Raw genomic sequence first — 16,672 nt, 5'->3', positions numbered from 1 at the left:
GACCTTCTCAAATGGCCAATCCACAGAATGGAGCAAATAAATGATGGTGTTTTTATGCTGTTGAATTACAAGGTGATTTTTCTTTAATGAGACAATACATAACTGATATAATAAATAAAAACATTCAAGCTCATAAGATGTGCTACATAAAGATAAGCCACAGGCTGAGATAATATTTCAGTTATACAGATTGTCAAAATCACGCTACCAAGATATATAAAAAACACTGACAACTCAATAAAAAATTAAGAAATAGTTTGCATTAGGAAAAGCACATGAACAGAAAATTTATAAGTAAGGAAAAGTAACATTCAATGAACATAAGAAAAGGTGCTTAACCTTAGATGTATTTCAGGAAATTCAAATTAAAATGTGTATGAAAACAATTTCATACCCATTAGTTCAATAAAAGTAAAGTAGAACAATTTTGTAAAGAAGTAATAAGAATCTCCTACACCAACTGTGGTAGGATAAATTAATACCATCACTTTGGATGGTGAAAAAGTTTATTTTTTTGACTCATGATTTCAAAGGTTCAGCCCATTTTTGGTCTACTCCATTGCTCTGGGCCTCAGGTGAGGCAGAACAATATGGTGGAAGAGCCTGGTAGAAAAATGCTGCTCTGCTCTGCGCTCTGCTCATGGTGGCAGGAAGCAGAGAGAGAGAGAGAGAGAGAGAGAGAGAGAGAGAGAGAGAGAGAAAGAGAGAGAGAGAGAAAGAGAGAGAGAGAAAGGAGAAGGGCTGTAGGAAAGGTGAACCCCTCAAGGACACACTCCTAGCGACCTACCTCCTCCAACCATACCCCACCTGCTTGCAGTTACCACCCAATCAATCCATTGAAACTTGGATGGACTAATTAGGTTATAGATCTCATAATTCAATCATTTCACCTCTGAACATTCCTGTATTAACACATGAGCACTTGGGGAACACCTCACGTTCAAACCATAACAACTCACAAAGTTATATTCTATGACCATCCATGGATGTCTGAAACCTCAGGTAGTATTTAAGCTGAAAATGCCATATAAACTATGTTTTTTTCCTATATATCCATACCTATGATAAAATTGAATTTGTGAATTAGGCACAGTAAGGGATCAACAACATAACAGTAAAGTATAACAATTATAACAATATACTATAATGAAGGTTATGTGAATGCACTCTCTTGATCTTAAAATATCTTATTGTGCTGTACTTACCCTTCTTCTTGTGATAATGCGAGATAGTATAAAATCTATGTGGTGAGAGGAAGTGAGGTGAGTGATGTAGGCACTGTGACATAGCATTAGGCTATTGCATAAAGGCCTAAAGTTTGCTTGAACACAAGCACTGAAGCCCAGCTGATTCTTGAGACAGCAACTAAGTGACTAACAGGGAGGGAGTATATGCATCATGGATATACTGAACAAAGGAATGATTCACATCTCAGGTGGCACTAAATTAGACCTTGGGAGATTTTAATTACACTACTCAGAATATCTTACAATTTAAAAATTATGAACTGTTGTTTTTCCTGGAATTTTTCCAGTTAGTATTCTGGGAGTAAAGTTGAACATAGGTAACTGAAATGATGGAAAGCAAAACCAGCCTATTCAGTAGCATTAATTGACTATTCCATCAATTCAGTTTGTGATGACACTTCTGTCATATTTAGTAATACCATTGATTAGGCAGAGCTCATGAGGTACTAGCAGACAAGATTTTACTAATTTCTTGAAGTGTCCGTTCAAGCATGTCCTATTTTCTACCTGAGTTTGGGACCTACTAAGAATTGAAACAGATGGATCTTAAAATACAGTTTCCTTGCTGAATTCAGGGACAAGACCTAAATGTTTAATGACAGTGGGATTCTTGGCTCCAAGTCCCCATACTAACTTCATGTAGAACAGCTCTGAACAATCACAACATTTGCTCCGAATGAACTTTAAAGTTTACTCTCAGACTGGACTGGATGTGTTAACTACTGAACTAAGCTGTGTAAGGACCAAAATACCTAGATGAAATTTACTCGAATTTAGGTTAAGTACACTATGAAGTACCTCCCAAGATTTTGTCCAAGGACAGATTAACTGCATTTTGTCTTACATTATTGGTGCCTGTTATGGGGCGCAACTTAAGAACAGAACGATCACCACTGAGAAGTCCAAATCTGAGAGTCTTTATTAAGCCGGCAGGCTGACTATCTCACACAATGCCCCAGAAAATGGCTATTTGGAGAACAGCCCTGACCACAGGGTTGTAGGGGTTCTTATACCAAAATTACATTAATCATAAGTGCCTGTTGCTATGATTCAAAATTACACATTAACATCATGAGATCATCAACAGAGGGGGTAGTGGGTCAAAATGACCCTTACCTAGGTACAAACTAAAGAATGGTTACTAACATCCACACAATCACTATTCACATGGTACATTGTTTAGGAGCAATAGGAATCAAAAGAGAGCAATTCTTTACTACATAGGCGTTGCCATTGTATATTATTAAACATGTCACACCAAGTAACTGATGATGGGCACAGAGGTGGGGTGTTCCCATGGGAGAAGTTTATTTCCTACATAACATGCAGTCTCAGAGCAAAATGGAGTCTGTTTAGTCATTTCCCTTAGAGTCTTGCCTATAACATTCTCATGGAGTCAGATCTGTTAATCCATCACAGTGCCACAGTAACTAACAATCATGAGAGTTCACAATTTGAACAATTACCATATGGAAGGTACCTTAAAACCCTTGTACAATCAAATCAAATTTACTAGATGTATTAATCCAAGTCCTCCAAGAAACAGGCACCAAGATAGGATTAGATATACATGCAATCTTCCTGTGAAGAAAAGTTAAGAAGAGCCAGAGGAGGTTGGGAAAGACATCAGACTCCAGATAAAGGAAAGAGGGAAGAAATGAAGATTTAGTAGAAGAATCTCTCTCTGCAGCACCCATCCTAAGGTATTTTTGGAAAGCCAATAGGAAGTCTGTATTGATTTTTCCATTACTGGGTGACAAATGACCACTAATTCAGTGGCTTAAAATAACACAAATGTATTATCTTAAAATTCCCAAGGAGAGAAACCCTGAAACCCAAGTGTTTCAGGGTTTGTGTTCCTTCTGGGGATATGGGAGCTCATTCAGTGTCTTTCCATTTTCAGCTTCTAGAGGGCATCTGTATCTCTTGGCTTGTGACTCCTCCATATTCAAGGCCTGCATCTTCACATCTAACCCACTCCTCTTGCCACCTTCTTTGACCTTTACCTCTTTTATCACATCTCCTTTTTCTGACTTTGACCCTCTGGTCTACCTCTTATAAAGACCCTTGTGCTTACTTTGTGCCCACTGGGATAATTTAAAATAATCTCCCTATTTCAAGATCCTTACCTTAATCACATCTACAAAATCCCTTTTGCTATGTAAAATAATGTGGTCACTGGTCTTGGAATTAGGAAGTGGACATCTTTGGGGGGCATTATATGGCATACCACCAAGTCTTTAAGCTAAAGATCATGCATCAAAGAAGCACCCAGTTTCCTGGAATGGGTATCCCTTAATATCCCTACTGCTTTAACTGGGAGGCTCATGGGTATTGTGGCCTCATTAACACACAGTCATAAGTCTATGAGGCTCATTTTTATGACCGCTATATGCATTTAACAGAGGAAACAAACACATAGAAAGGTTGAATAACTTATAAGGGCACACAGTCAAGGAAACAATTTCTCTCTCTCTCATCTCTGCATTACTACATCTCCATCTCTATTTGTCTTCCTGAATTACCTGTTTAGGACCCTGAATACATTGCTTGCTTGCTTGCTCTGGGATCTTATAAAACTTGGTAAATTTATCCTGTTACCAGCAACTAGTGTTTAAAATGGCACATTATTGAAAATGATCTAAAATCTTAGAGAAGCAGGATAAAATGTGTGCTGATGGGCCCTTTCGTGCCTTCTACCACCAATGACTATTCCTAACAATACCAAAAACTAACAATTGAAATCCTGGTTACCAGTAGCTCTGGCCTTTTCCTCAGTAGCTTCCTAGGTACACCTAATATGAGGAGCCTTGAACTCCTCCAAGCACGACAAAGCACAGGTCTTGGCAGGCAATATTGGCAGTATCTTCAAGCACTACCACATATGGATGTGAAAAATATATTGATTAGAAAAGAATGTGAGCTTGACATAGGATTCTGTATGTAAATAAACCAATTTACATGCAATATTGCCCAAAATATATTAATTCTGTCAAACCTAAAACAATATGTACTACTAAAACATTTTATACTACTGTGAATTATTTATAAAAATTATTAAATTCTAAAGGCTGTCCTGGAAGCCATGTACCCCAAGAATCCAGGGAGTTTCCAGATTAAAGCTTCAGACAGACCTTTAAAAAATTTTTTTAAAAATCTTTCCTTCTTTTATCACTAGAGAAAGATTAAGAGGATATTTTTTCAAGAAAAAAAAAAAAACTCTATAGAGCAATAAAACACTGAATGTTCTGAACATATGGTACCCAGGGGTTTATCATTTTCAAAAATGGCCTTACTATTAAGAAAATTGGCAGGAGACCTTACAAGATTATTAGATCATTTCTTCTAATATTTCCTTCTTCCAGATTAAACTCTAACCAATAACACAGGAACAGGAGGGCTTATTCTATATCTATTCTATTAAAAAAGACTCCACAAAATTTAAAGACCCCAGTCAGCTACATATCCAACTCATTGAACATACTACTATATCACGTAGTAAAAAATAATTATTTCTGGATGCATTTATTTTGTTTCAGGAAGACAGAAACCTCTGAATTTGAATGATCCTATTTAGGTCTTTCTGGGAAAATCCCCAAATAATGAATGAGTAAAAGTGTTGATAAAAATGCTAAGAGGTTTATTTCCCATACTAATACATATAATTCAATAATAAAAAACGGATTTCAGATAGTACAAATGGAGGGACAATTGATCTCCTTTCTGGGGAAATCTGCAGTGTGTTTGTCATGAGAAAACAGTAGAATATGGATTTTGACTTCCCTCCTCTTTATTCTTCACAGGGATACAATTTCTTTCTTTACCCCAAAGACCTTTCTCTACTTTGATGTTCTCAGTGCCTGACCTCAACCTTTCCTGAGAGAAGGATTGCCTGGGGCATGAAATGATTTTCTTTACCAGTTGTGGCTACAGCATCTGCCTTCTTTCTTAAGCCATTAGTGAGACTGGCGTGAGAAGGAGCAGTAAAAGAGGGAAGTTGGTCATTTTCATCTTTATCTTCCTAGTCTTTTTTCTTTCTTTCATTGTGCACACCAATCAGTCCTTTAGAACCTGGAAGCTGAAAGAAAATAATTTAAAGGTGTATGCTGAGTCTTAACAAAAGCCAATGCTTTGCTACTTGTGCAATTTCTTCCTGGGGCTGAACAACGTGCATCTACTCATTAACAAGCATAGCCTGAGTCCCTTTTCATGCACTGTTATTTTATTATTTATTTCAGTTTGATCTCCTGTGTCATGTTGAAGGCACATCAGAAAGAAACCTGTTCACAAATGTTGCTGTGCCTAAGTAGGAAATCGAGACTAAAATCTAAATTATTTGGAGAAAGCAAAATTTGATTCACAGAATGAAATAATATGTGATTTTTATATTATTGTGATCAATATCTGTGATCCTATTTTTAAAAAGATTATCGCAAACTCATACTGATCCTTTATATAATTGGAAAATATGCTGGCAAAGAACATCATAGGTTAATTCTTTTTGTTTTATAGTAATAAAAGCAACTTAAATTATTGAGCATTTAGCATGGACAGAACATGGAACTATGTTCCAATTCGTTATGTGAATCCCTTTTCTTAATTCTTTCAAAAATTATATAGCTACTGTTATAGTGCTATTTTATAGGAAAATAAACTGACACTTAAGAGATGAACTTGCCCAAAGTCTCCTGATAATAAATGGTGGAGTAAAAATTGACACCAGATTTTCCTGGGTTCCAAATCCATGTTCTGAACCATTATTTTATACAACTCTAAGAAATGTTACTAAATTTTCTCACAACAATTCAAAGAATGTTTATACAAACAAGAGGTACTATACTAATGGTGATGAAGAAGAAGGTGTTCAAAGTCTGTTCACACATGTGCCAATTTCCTTTTATTCCTTAGTCAAAAATTCAACTGTCTTTGTGCTATGGATGATCAATTTCAGGTCATTTGATAGGATAATAGAAGAAGAAAGTCACAAGAACCTCTTGATATCCAGGAGACCTCTGACGTCTTTCAATTCAGTGTGTCTTAAACATTAGAACAAGTAAGAATTGTCTAGAAGGCTTACTAAAAAGCATATTCTCAGAAGCATTCCTTAACTCAGACTCCAAGATGGGAAAATCCTTTGCCAACTTCTTGTGCCATTAGGACTTTCATCCTGCCTATGAATGCAATATCCAAAAGATATGGATGGCAGGACAGAAATTATTATATGATAAGGATAAACATGAATTAATGCAACAGTATCTTAAAAGTACAAGTGTTATATGATAAGAGATTGCTTATGGAAGATGAATGTGTAAAGAATAGCCTTAATTTCATGTGTGACTTCCCACTAGGCACCAAAGAAAGAAAATAAAGAGAAAGAAGAAACAAAATATAAATTTGAATGACAGAAAGGAACTCCATGTGAAAAAAAATATGTTAAAGATGACAAGAACATCAGAGATCAGCTCTTTGGTGTTCCAGTTTTGAAATGTGGGATGTGTTAAATATCACAATCAGAATCATGTCAGCATAATTCAATTATATCCTTTGTTTGAATTTTCTGGAATTAATGTATGCGGGGTTCCCATGATAGCTCAGGGTGCTAATGGTGGAAATGAGAAATAGCGGGTTTTCATTGCAAATGAAATGTACTGAGGAGAAACATGAGTGCAAATGATCCATCAGAGAAACTGAATAATGTCTTTGTTGACTCAGTAGTATGCTACCAGTGAGGGTGTAGAAGATTCAGAAGTTAAATTCTTAAAGTCACTCACAACCCAAAAAAACCAGAAGCAGCTCAGGAAATTGGATAGACTTGAAAAAAAAAGAAAGAAAAAATGTAAAAAAAAAAAAAGTTGCAGAAAAGCAGATGTAAATTTAAAAACCTTCTTTTCCTCCTCTTCCTCTTCTTATTCCTCTTCCTTTTCCTCCAGTGTGACTTCCAAAAGCAATAGTCAAAATTACTACAAAGAAAATTTTTATAAAGAAGAAAAGAAAGAAAAGCAAGTGTTCTGGAAATTACAGTGGCTGTGAAGAGGTCAAGTCTAAGAAGAGTAAATTTTATGAAGAACTTTCTAGAAATTATAGTGACAAGGGGAAAAAAAAAGGCTTAATTTTAAAATCAAGAGATTTCTGGAGAGGACAGTAAATGGAACCAACCTGACTGTGACGAATATCTAGAAGTCATCATCACAGCTTAGAGAAGAGGAGGTCTGAGAAAAATGATCAGCGTAGCAGAAGTCATAGCAGGGATGAGAGGAGTGGGAGAAGCCCACGTTCTGGTTGTTATGAGCAAAAGGAGAAAAAGCAGCAGCCACAGCAGAGTCCTGGTGAAGAGCACAATAGAGGAAAGACACCAGAACACCAATGGTATCCAGGCACCCAGGAGACAACATGCTGAAAAGACATGAAGAGAAGAGCAGAAGTAGGGAGAGAATAGAGACCATGAGTGACAATCACCTAGGAATAAAAATATGTCCATTTTCTTACTGAAAAACTTTTGCAAGGACTAAATTATATACTGTTGTCTTTCTAATTAAAAAAATCTGGATTCCAGTTCTCCATCTCTGTAAACTGTCATTTCAAATACAAACTTCATGAGTATCATAAGGATGAATTTTGCAAATATTTGTAAGTCATCTAATTTGAGGTTGTAGAAATATTTTCTATTGATAATTACATCTTCGAACCCTGTACCAGATTTAAAAAAACCATATAACTTCGTGAAACTTGCTTTGTCCTAAAACATCATTAAAAGAGTGACAGCGCATTGAATGATTATTAAACAAAAAACATATTCCTGGGCCTCACCCTCCAAATTCTGATCCAGTAGGTCTGGGAGAGAACTTGAGAATCTCAATATCTATGAGAGAACTAGGTGATGCTGTTGTTGGTCTACAACTTTATTTTGAACAGCATTGGTCTACTTGATAGCTACAATAACCACCTGTCCATAAGTTCAGTTTTGCCAAAGATGAATCTTCTAAATTTTTACTAGACATCACTAAAGAGATTGCTTGAAATGGAAGTTTCACAATGCAAACATCAGAGTCTTCTTCTTCTGGTTTGCAGGCCACCCAGAGAATTAGTACTGGTTTCTGAATCAGTAAGTCAGGAGCCTCCATGTCTGACTGCAGCTTTCTTACCTCTTTTACCAACAAGGGTCTGGAGATGTCTAACTTTTTCTCATTTATAAGTTCATGAGCTTATAATGATTTAATCCCAGGGGTGCTATTTGTATCGAGTTATATCCTTATCTTGATGACTTAACAAATATTTACTTTATGCCTGCATGTACCCGAAACAGTTTAAGGCGTTAACAGTGCAGCAAAGAACAAAACAGGAAATATCCATGCTAGCCTTACCTTACAATTGACTTCCTAATTCCAATTCCAGAAACCCAGACAACTGGGAGTTGCAAACCACTAGCCTCAAATGTGCAACCCCTTTCCCTGGGGGTAGGTCCTGTTTTCATGATCCTTTCCATCAACCAGAAGGAATTATAATGTGATACAGATTTTTCTGCTCAGAAGTCACACTCTCATTTCTCACTCCCTTATAAATGTTGCCCCAGTAGAAACTGAACCCATTAGGTCTCTTTGGATATGAAGATTTGAGATGATACAGCTCCCTCGGTGGTAACCACTCCCTCATAAAAGTTCATTTTGCCCCGTGAACCTCAGGTCACCCTTCATTCCTGTCTAGCATTTCCAGCATGGGTCTTGTCAACTATGGCAATCTCTGACCACATAATCTTCTCACCTCACTCTTCTGATTCCTGCTGCGATAGAATTGATTCTATTTCAATTGATAATCTATTTGGGGGAAGATTGCAAGCCATTGATTTAGGAAAACAGTGTGAGGGAGCTCGTAAAGAGATTATGTTTTTAAAAAGCATCAGAGGAACCATCCTAATTCCACCACCTAATGATATCTGTATGGTGAAGCATAAATGTGACATCTCTAGAAGCAGTCTCTTCTGGTAGAACTGCTCCCATCACTAATGAGATGAAATTTCTAATAGTCACAAACACAATGCCAGCCATGAAAGAGGACATTGAAAATGGTTGGTTACTGCAATAGACAGATCACAAATGTGGCCCCCGTTCTTCTCCTCTCCCTGTATCCATCCCCCTGTGCACTGAAATTGACTCTTTCTCTCATGAAAAGGCCAGATATATATCTCCATCTCTTGAATCTTAGTGAGTCAGTCACTTGATTTGGACAAAATAATATGGCAAATTTTTACCATGTGGATATGAGTCATCTCCCCAAAGCTACTGTGTTAATGCAAGAATATTCAGAGGTGAAATGATTATTTTATAAGAGCTGTAACTTAACCAGTCTATCCCAATTTGAATGGACTGATTGACTGGGTGATAACTGTAGACAGATGGGGCATGGGTGGAGGAAGTGGGCCCCCTGGAAGGATGCACTTCCCTATAGTCCCTTCCTCCACCTCAACCACCCCCTATATTTCTCTTTCCTTTATTCCTTCTTTCCTTTCATGAGCTGAGGGATTTTTCTTTATTTAACCCTTCCACCATGATGCACTGCTTCACCTTGGACTCATAGTAATGGAATCAGTCATGTATGGACTGAGACCTCTGAAACCATGAGCCCCAAATAAACTTCCTCCTATAAGTTGTTCTTATGGGGTATTTTGGTCACGGGTGCAAAGTTGAGTAAAACACAAATACTATGTGAGATAGTTCCTCAAGAAGTTCCCTGTGTTTCTTTTTCTCTTGTATTCCTGCACATTTGAATAAGCTCTAGGTAGCCTGGTGGGTGAAAGAGACCTCACTGAGCAGAGCTGAGTGAGCTACATCCTCAGATTTAAAAGTAAACTCACAATAAACTAGCAAATCTACCCTGTTGGCCTGCAGCTGACAATGGAGGAGTGTGTGCCCAGCTCAAACCAGTCAACCTGGACCTATTTGGCAGGACCACCAAACTTACCTAAAGTCTGGTAGAAAACACTAAACAATTGTTAGTTTAAGCCACTAAGTTTTTGAGTGGTTTATTATGCAGCATTATTGTAGAAATAGATAAACTCTACATTCCTTTTCCAAATTCCTTTACCTATTTTGTTCAATGTTATCCATGGAAACTAAAACTTCTTTGTCTACTTTATTTTCTTCCTTTCCTTACACCCCAATACAAGGCCAATCAGTCACCAATCCAAAATGTTCCATGACTTGGAGGCAATGTCCTGTAGAACTGGCAAATTTTTCTTCCCTGGAAAAGAATGCTCTTCATATGTTTTTCTCCAAGACTTCAGCTACATGCAAAGTCCCTCTTACACAACTTACACCCACTAGACAGAACAGTTGTTTGACTCCTTTCTGGGTCATATCACACTAGTAGCAATGGTTTCCAATTCTTTCAAAGCTGCAAATGTCCTTGGACACAATATTGTTTACTTGTTAGCCCCTCATTCTGGAACTGGACCCTGTCTCATGTAGGGAACTTTGTCTCTTACCTATATTCTCCTCCTGTCATGCCCAGTAACCTGGAGATCATGATTATTATTTTATTTACCACCATATCACTAACACCTGTTTCACTGAAGACATTTTGAAATATGCATTCAGTGAAAAAATGAATAAAAATCGGATGTTAATATTGTTCACATTGAAAACATATTTCCCTTTTTCCATATTCCATCTATTAAGATCATACTATCTATTTAATTTTTTATTTGTGCTAATTAGTTGTACATGACAGTAGAATGCATTTATACATTTTGATAAATCAAACATAAATGGAGAATATCATACTATTTTTGTAATGGCTAACCTAAGTAACAATCACAATACATTGTCTGCAATTCTCCAAGATCATACTACTTTTCTCCATTTTTAATAATTAATTATATACCTGTCTAATCCTCAGAATAATATATACTAATGTTTAATTCTTACTCCCTTCTACAGTGACATAAAATATTTCTTGAAATAATTTGGATTTAATTGTTGAGCTGAGTAGTCTCAACTGAAAGTTTGTTCCATACTAATTTGGAATCATAGTGTGTAAATATCCCTTAACCCTTAATAAGGAGAGATAAATGGATAAGTTTTGGTAACCTAAATATTTAAAACACCTTGAGTAGCTTGAAGATCTATTAACGTACAGAGAATGTGGAAAGATTTATCATCTACTGTACACAGTATAATGCTGTGTAACAAACTGTTCCAAACTCAATGGCTTATAACATATATTTATTTCTTGTTCAGATATCTTCTAGTCAGCTAGGTCTGGCTGGATTTAGCTAGGCTTGGATTTTGGTTATTGTTTGGATGCAGATCTGATCTATAGCTTTTGTTCTTATTAAATGGTGGCTTCTGAAGACTGATTCTTCTCATGATGAAAGGCAGGAACATGAGAAGTCAAATTCCACCACATTTATATTTAAAGTTACTTTGTGCAACATATCCACCAATACTCCATTGACCAAGCCACTTTACATAGCCAAGCTCAACCTTAGTGGTTTGAAGAAATATATTTTATCTACTCTAGTGGAGGAACTATAGGGGAGCAAAGAGTATGACTGCAGAAATGGGGACAATAATGGGGAATATTTATACAATGCCTGTAGCTGGGAACTAAAGGAATGAAAAATAGATATATTGGAATTTCATTAGGGTAAAGACAATTATCTCAATTCCAAGTTTTGGCTTCATCACTGCATATACAAAAATCCATCATTTTATATGTATTCTAGGCTATAAGTCACTTGAAAAGAAATGTTGTATTATAATCAAATCCATCAGTACTATGTTTTTTTAGATGACAATACAGGAAGTACATTTCTATGCTTTTTTTCCTTCTGTTCAGCTGAATTATAATAAAAGCCTGTTTAATTTGGAAATGGCACCAGTAACTGGAAATAGTTTTGATATCAATTCATTTACTGAAAGAAAATTTCTGTTCACGCATACATTTTCTGCTTTAAGATTTGCCTTTGAGTACAAAAACAGTCTTTATTTAGTTTAAGTAAAATATATTATTCTTTAATATGCTACATAGTATATATAATCTTACAAATGTGTAGGAGGTATGAATTTGCTACTACTATAATTCAAAGTCAAATAAATGTCACATTTCTTTATGTTCTTTCAATCATATTAAATCCAACTTTAAGTCTGAAGGGAAATTGAATCTTACTCATTATTAGGCACTGTCACATGACTCCCCTTCTGCCCTCACTTGGAAATGTCTTGAATTAGACAAGGGATCTCAAGCAGAACAGAACACCTGGAGAGAATGTGCTAAGCTCCAGCACACACTGGGAACCAGTAAATTCTTAATTTCCCAACTAATCTGGTCCCTGAAGTCTCATAGCTATGCAATTATCAAGGCACCTTGGGACTAGAATCCTCACAAGACATGGAATCCTGTCACTACTCTCTCCCACCTCCTAGAAGGGCTCCACAACTATCCCTTCAGTGGTTCTCATGATTTTTGGAGAGTGTGAGCCAGGGTTGAGGATCTTGGGTTACTACTTCTTGCCAGATCCATAGATTTCATTTTCTTTCCTCTCTTGGTAAAACTTCTTTTCCCTCCACTTATTTGTGATTCTTGTCTCTGACAAGCACTCATTTTCTGTTCCTCCCCTCCAAATGAAATACTGATTCTTACATATCTCACTGAGGTTTAGCTTTTGAAACAAAGCAAAAAATTTTCTTTGAGCATCTTGCTTTTGGTTCAAAAGCAAAAATATTGCACTGAGGCAGGGGAACAATGGGGAAACATCTACTTGCTAGGAATGGAGGTAGGGATTGGTGGAAATATAGAGAATAAAATACTAATATTCCCCATGGTATCACTCATAATACAGCAGTGTATTCAAAGCACATATTAATAAATCTGTAATTGTCCAGTCGATAGACCTATTTATTTTGCTGTTTTTTTATATCAGACTCAGAATCAAATTACCTTGTCCAATTCCATTTTTCCATCCCATATTATTTTATTCAGTGAAATGGTTAGAGAACTTTATTAATATGGAGACCTCTCAGTTCATTAGTTATAATATACATTTCTATTATCTATTTTCTTTGTTTTTCCTCTTGGAAGTTGCCTTCAAAAGGGTAGAGTTCAGAAATTAATTTTAGCTGCTTTGGGGAAACCCTGCACACAGCAAAACTAGAATGTCAATATCTCACATGAGGATATCGCACAGCTTTTTAATTTATTTTAGAATAAACTATTGGGCACTAACAAATGAGGTACATAATGCACATTTTTGCAATAACTGGATTCATGGCAAAGTAAAATTTTACTTTAATTCATTCTCAAAACTGCATGCTAATGTTTTATGCTTATTTCCTTACTTTAAACCAATATATGAAATTCTGTGAAGTTTCCATCAATCAAAAAGAGAATTAAGGTTTTTCTCTGAAGTAATCTTATGTTCATACTAATTTATCTTCATTTATGTATCTATTTTTTGGTACTGGGGATAGAATACAAGACCTCGCACATGCTAAGTACACACTTTAACACTGAGCTATTTCTCCAGCCCAATCACTAATTAATTTTTTTCTAGGACATGTAATGCACCTTTGTAGGAGATACAAATATGAATTAAGTTGAGGTTTGTACTGTATCATTTACACACTTTCTCCATGTCAGAGTACTACTTGACAATGCACACAATAGGATAAAAGCATGATGTAGTTTCACTCCTATTCATTCAAAGGAATTTGATCTATGAAACACTGTACACTGACTACAAGAGGAACAGAATTCTGCTATGTTCTTTTCCAAATATACCAAAGTCCTCTCTCCTCATTCTATATGAACCAAGCAGGTTTTATTCCCCCACATTTTTTTTTGAGTCTTTTGAATTATATTGAATGTGTGGCACTGTGTTAAATTCTGGGAATATAGACAAAAACAGGACAGTCAAGGTTCTTGTTCTCATGTTGCTTACAGTCTTTAAATTATATGTGAATATAAGCCCTTAACATACAGTTACCAGAATGTACCCATACTAACATAAGTATCTCATTTCAAAATATCACAATGAAATTTTATATTTGAAATAGTTATCCTCCTTTAGGATTTCTTTCCAAACCAAATTATGGTTGTTTAATCGAAAACAATACTGCCCAATTAAATTTCACAGCATGCCATCCACAGTTTTGCATTAGTTTAGGTCAATAGCCAGTTTTAGCAATTCAGCCCTCCAAAAAGTTTCCTTCTTCCTTAAAGTCAAACATGAACATCAGATTGTATAGCAGGCTCATATGCTCATTCAGGTCCAGTTTCCTTCTATCTTGTTCTCACTCTTCCCCTAGGGTATTGGACAGGTTGAATATCCCTTGTCGGAAATGCTTGGAAACAGAAGTGTTTTGGATATGGGGCTTTGAAAAATTTGTATGTACATAATTAGATATTTTGAAGATGGGCTCAAGTCGAAACACTGAATTCATTTATATTTTATATACCTTATACAAAGACCCTGAAAGTGATTTCAGACAACATTCTTAAAATTTTTGTGAATTAAACAAATTTTAGTGGTCTGGAATTTTCCTATTGTAGCATCATTTAGCATTCAAAAATTTCCATATTTTGAAGCACTTCGGATTTCTGATTTTTTGTTTAGGGATGCTCAACGTGTATAGGGAAGAGAGAACACAAGATTATAAAAGGTTCATCTTGGAAGTACTGTATATTATGGGCTGATCACTTTTTTTTTCTCCAGGATTCAATCACATGACTACAACTAACTGCAAGAGAGGTTTGGAAAGAGTCTAAGGCTGAGTCCACAGGAAAGAGGAAATAGGTTTCAGTAAGCACATAGCATCAGCCACAATTTGTATCTGGATGAATATTAGCTGTTTCCAGGGGAGAAACAAACCAAACAAAACTGTCTTTGAAGAATGTTTACCCTATACAAGGCTATTAAAAGCTATCACAAACTCTCTAACACTTTCCTAATTAATTCAGTACTTTTAAAAATAATTTTGAGATCATTTACATTTATCGAAGAGTTACAAAAACAGTACAAAGACTTATTAATAGTACCCCCATAGCCAACTTCCTCCAATGTATTAATCTAACATAACTATAGTACATTTATTTTAAAAATCTAAAAAATTAACATTGAAACAATACTATTATAAATTCCACCATATTTTTCACTAATGACTTTTTTCTGTTGGCAATTCCAAATTATTTTACCTCTCTATCCAGCTATCTTTTTTCTCTCTTTCACAAATGCACAAGTGCACACACACACACACACACACACACACACACACACAAATGTAGAACAAGATTTTCTTTGAGTTTTCTAATCCTTAAATTAAAAGACATTTCTCCATTCTTATACATAATTATCACTCAATTACCATCAATTCTACAAAAGTGAAATCTGACATGCGATGTGAACATTACCGAGAGCTCCATGGTGATTGAAAGAAAGATGGTAGCATGGAACAAAAATGCTAAGATGGTGACATAATGGAAATACTGAGCTGTCACTACCAAGTGCTTTATGTGCAATATCACATTTAATTTTTGAAGCAGTTGTATAAGAACAATACTATTTTAATTTCTGGTCTTTTCCTGGTAAGGAAACTGAGTCTTCAAGAGGTTTTATTATCCATCAGTTCCATAAACAGTGAGGAAAAAAATCTGGATTCAGATTCATTTATTTTGAACCACCAAATTTCAAGGGATGACTGAAAATGATGAAAAGAAGTGTGTGGCTGAAGGTATTTCTGGAGTTGGGGTCTATCCAAGCATTCATCAGAAACACCCAATATGAGGAGCATGCAGATATAGATATTTGAGAAGAACATCAAAATAATGAGCCTATTTCAATTTTAGGTCTTCATTCATAATAGCTCACCATTTGCTTACAATGGCCAACTACCATTCAGTTTTCAGAAGACAAATAGAAAGCAAACTGGTTGGAATAGCAAGAGTTGAGATCCTGAACTTTGGTCATTTCTGAGTTCAACATGTCTGACTCTGAGTCATTTTTGTTGCTCATATTTACTTGTGATCTTAGGAAATTTAACTTCTTCCTAGAAACTTTATTTTGAGACCTGATTCCTCGACATTGCACCTCTGACATTCTCTTCCCAAACCTGACTAGTAAATATTATGCCTCTAATAATAATATTCTCCTGTCTGCCAGTGAGATGGGTCAGGCTCCTTGCATGCATATGATCTCAGATCCAGTCCAGAAAAAATCTATTCTGTTAATGCAAACATTCTCAAAATGATGCATCAAATAAATGATGGCCCCTGGGCTGGGCATGGTGGCATGCTTCTGCAATCCCAGGGGTTCAGGAGACTGAGGCAGGAAATGGAGAGTTCAAAGTCAGCCTCGACAATTTAGCAAGGCCCTAAGCAACTTAGCAAGACCCTGTCTCTAAAATAAAATTTTTTTTTAATAGAAAGGGATGTTG

The 16,672-nt window shown here is 35.9% G+C and overlaps 1 pseudogene across 1 annotated transcript; it reads left to right on the top strand.

The window, feature by feature from the left end:
- Positions 1–6,368: 6,368 nt before the first annotated feature.
- LOC306655358 (corepressor interacting with RBPJ 1-like) lies at positions 6,369–7,277 on the top strand (annotated as a pseudogene). The gene has a single exon. The product of its transcript is annotated as a corepressor interacting with RBPJ 1-like (transcript).
- Positions 7,278–16,672: the final 9,395 nt, after the last annotated feature.

This window comes from Sciurus vulgaris (assembly GCF_902686455.1).
Source record: "Sciurus vulgaris genome assembly, chromosome: 2".
Classification (NCBI taxonomy): Eukaryota; Metazoa; Chordata; class Mammalia; order Rodentia; family Sciuridae; genus Sciurus; species Sciurus vulgaris.
Note: the sequence above shows the minus strand (reverse complement) of the source record. Positions and strands in the feature narration are given on the sequence as shown.